At 38.0% G+C, this 3,545-nt stretch overlaps 1 pseudogene; it reads left to right on the top strand.

Annotated features, from left to right (window-relative positions):
- Nucleotides 1-1,442: 1,442 nt before the first annotated feature.
- On the top strand, nt 1,443-2,026 carry LOC114900828 (annotated as a pseudogene).
- The last annotated feature ends 1,519 nt before the right edge of the window (nt 2,027-3,545 follow it).

The raw sequence follows: 3,545 nt of genomic DNA, 5'->3' as shown, positions 1-3,545 counted from the left end.
TCTTTCTTTCTTTCTTTCTTTCTTTCTTTCTTTCTTTCTTTCTTTCTTTCTTTCTTTCTTTCTCTTTCTTTTTTTTCTTTCTTTCTCTCTCTCTCTCTCTCCCTCTTTCTCTTTCTCTCTTTCTTGTTTCTTCATCTGTAAAACAGGATGATAGGATGAATAGTGGTAACTACCTGTTGGATTTTTATTGGAATACTGTACATCATTAATACATATAAAGTGCTCAGAGCTGTGTCTAGTACACAGTAACAATAAATGTAAGCTAAAATCTGGATTTGACATTTTATTTTGTAGGGATTTAAAGTTTTGTTTTAATATCTAAAATAGCTGTAAAAGACACCTCACAAAACTAATCAATTCCAAGTGATTTATATTTCAATCTCATCCAACAATTATGCAAAAATCTATGTTGAAATTTGGCTAGTCAATTTTCATCTTCCCTAATGACAATCAATTGTTCCTGCAAGCTAATCAGAATATGCTACATTTACATTTTAAATAAATGTGTTCAAAACCCACTAGAGTGCTTTAGAAACTTTTAAATAGGTTAGAAAATCCTGTTTAAAAGTTTTTACCTTTTTAAAATTAACTATGGAGATAGAGTTATAAAAGAATAATTGATAGACTTTATTTTTAGAACAGTTTTAGGTTTCGAGAAACATATATCTTCTTTATCCAACCCCCTCCTCCCCAGTTTTCTTTATTACTAACATCTTGCATTAGTGTGATGCATTTGTTAACAATTGATACATGAATAATGATACATTATTATTAACTAAGGCCATAGTTTACATTAGGGTTCATTCTTTGTGTTGTATGATTCTATGTGTTTTGAAAAATGTATAATGTAATGTATCCATTACAGTATCATACAGAGTAGTTTCACCGTCCTGACGATTCTCTGTGCTCCTCCTGTTCATCCTTCCCTCTTTTCCCGAGAATCCTGATTTTTTTACTGTCTCTATTCTTCCTTTTCTAGAATGCTGTATAGTTGGGATCATACAGTATGCAGGCTTTTCAGACTGGCTTCTTCCACTTAGAAATATGCATTTAAGGTTACTCCATGTCTTTTCATGGCTTCATAGCTCATTACTTTTTATGATGAAAAATACTCTATTGTATAAATATACCACAGTTTGTTTATATATATACCTATTGAAGGACATCTGGGTTGCTTCCAAATGTTTGCAGGTATGAATAAGCTTGCTATAAACACGTGCACAAGTTTTGATGTGAATTTGTTTTTAACTCATTAGTTAAATATCAAGGTGTGCAACTGCTGGATTGTATGGTAAGAGTATGTTTTGTTTTGTAAGAAACTGCTGAACTGTCTTCCAGAGTGGCTATACAGTCATTGAACTCTATAGAGACAGTGCCCGGGCAAGTGAGAGCCGGACGGGAACTGGGCAACTCTGTGCCTCACTGAGGAAAAATACTTAAACATGGGCAAAGGAGATCCTAAGAAGCCGAGAGGCCAAATGTCATCATATGCATTCTTTGGAAAACTTGCTAGGAGGAGCACAAGAAGAAGCACTCAGATGTTTTAGTCAACTTCTCAGAGTTTTCTAACGAGTGCTCAGAGAGGTGGAAGACCATGTCTGCTAAAGAGAAAGGAAAATTCAATGACATGGTAAAGGCAGACAAGGCCTGTTATGAAAGAAAAATGAAAACTTATATCCCTCCTAAAGGCAAACGAAAAAGAAGTTCAAGGATCCCAATGCACCTAAGAGGTCTCCTTCAGCCTTTTTCTTGTTTTGTCCTGAGTATCGTCCAAAAATCAAAGGAGAACATCCTGGCCTATCCATTGGTGATGTTGCAAAAAAACTGGGAGAGATGTGGAGTAACACTGCTGCAGGTGACAAGCAGCTTTATGAGAAGAAGGTTCCTAAGCTGAAGGAAGAGTACAGAAAGTATATTGCTGCATAAGGAGCTAAAGGGAAGCCTGATGCAGCAAAAAAGGGAATCGTCAAGGCTGAAAAAAGAAAGAAAAAAAAGGAAGAAGAGGAAGATGGGGAAGATGAGGATGAAGAGGAAGAAGAAGATGATGAATAAGGTGGTTCTAGTGCAGTTTTTTTCTTGTCCATGAAGTATTTAACCCCCCTGTACAAAACTCACCCCTTTTAAAGAAAAAAATTGAAAGGTAAGGCTGTGTATGATTTGTTTTTGAACTGTACAGTGCCTTTTTTTGTACAGTTAACACCCTACTGAATGTGTATTTAGATAGCTGTGTCCTGGTGGTACTTTCCACAGCCACTCACCTTGCCTGGTACGGTATGGGGGTTGTAAATTGGCATGGAAATTTAAAGCAGGTTCTTGTTGGTGCACAGCACATATTAGTTATATATGGGGATGGTAGTTTTTTCATCTTCAGTTGTCTCTGATGCAGCTTACATGAAATAATTGTTGGTCTGTTAACTGAATACCACTCGGTAATTGCAAAAGAAAGAAAAAAGGTTGCAGCTCTTTTGTTGACATTCTGAATGCTTCTAAGTAAATACAATTTTTTACTAGGAAAAAGCAAACCAAACCAAACCAAAACAAAAACCCTACAAAGTGACTGTACCATTTTGTACTCCCACCCCCAATGCGTTCCTGTTGTTCTACAACTTCGTCAGCATTTGGTGTTGTCAATGTTTTGATTTTAGCCAATCTAATGGGTGTGTAGTGGTATCTCATTGGTTTTAATTTGCAATTTCCTTATGACATATAATGGTGAGCATATTTTCATATGCTTATTTGATATCTGCATGTCTTTTTGGTGATGTGTCTGCTCGATCTTTTTTTTTTTTTTTTTGGCCTGTGCTGCACACAGGCCCCCCCCAGTTGCGCTGAGCGGGGGCCACCCTTCGCTGCAGTGCACGGGCCTCTCACAGCAGTGGCCTCTCTTGTTGCAGAGCATGGGCTCCAGGCATTCAGGCCCCAGCAGTTGCGGCACGTGGGCTCAGTAGTTGTGGCTCGCGGGCTCCAGAGTGCAGGTTCAGCAGCTGCAGCACAGGGGCCCAGCCGCTCCACGGCATGTGGGATCCTCCCAAACCAGGGCTCGAACCCGTGTCTCCCGCGTTGGCAGGCAGATTCCCAACCACTGCACCACCAGGGAAGCCCTCTGCTCGATCTTTTGCCCATTTTACAATTGGGTTGGCTTCTTATTGTTGAGTTTTAAGAGTTCTTTGTATATTTTGGATACATGTCATTTATCAAGTATGTGTCTTGCAAATATTTTCCCCTAGTCTTTGACTTGTCTTTTCATTCACTTAGTGTCTTTCTCTGACCAGAAGTTTTAAATTTTTTTGAAGTTCAACTTCACACTTTTTTCTTTCATGGATTGTGCTGATTTTTTCTTCTGTTACCTTCTAGAAGTTTTATAGTTTGCATTTTACCTTTAGACTTAGGATCCTTTTTGAGTTAATTTTTGTGAAAGATGTAAGGTATATGCCCAGATTCTTTTTTTCCCATGTGGATGTCCAGTTGTTCCAGCATTATTTGTTGAAAAGACTATCCTTTTTCCATTGAATTGTCTTTGCTCCTTTGTCAAAGATCAGTTGACT

The sequence above is a fragment of the Monodon monoceros genome, unplaced genomic scaffold, assembly GCF_005190385.1.
Source record: "Monodon monoceros isolate NGI ecotype Baffin Bay Population unplaced genomic scaffold, NGI_Narwhal_1 Super_Scaffold_19, whole genome shotgun sequence".
Taxonomy (NCBI): Eukaryota; Metazoa; Chordata; class Mammalia; order Artiodactyla; family Monodontidae; genus Monodon; species Monodon monoceros.
This window is presented reverse-complemented; position numbering and strand designations above follow the sequence as displayed.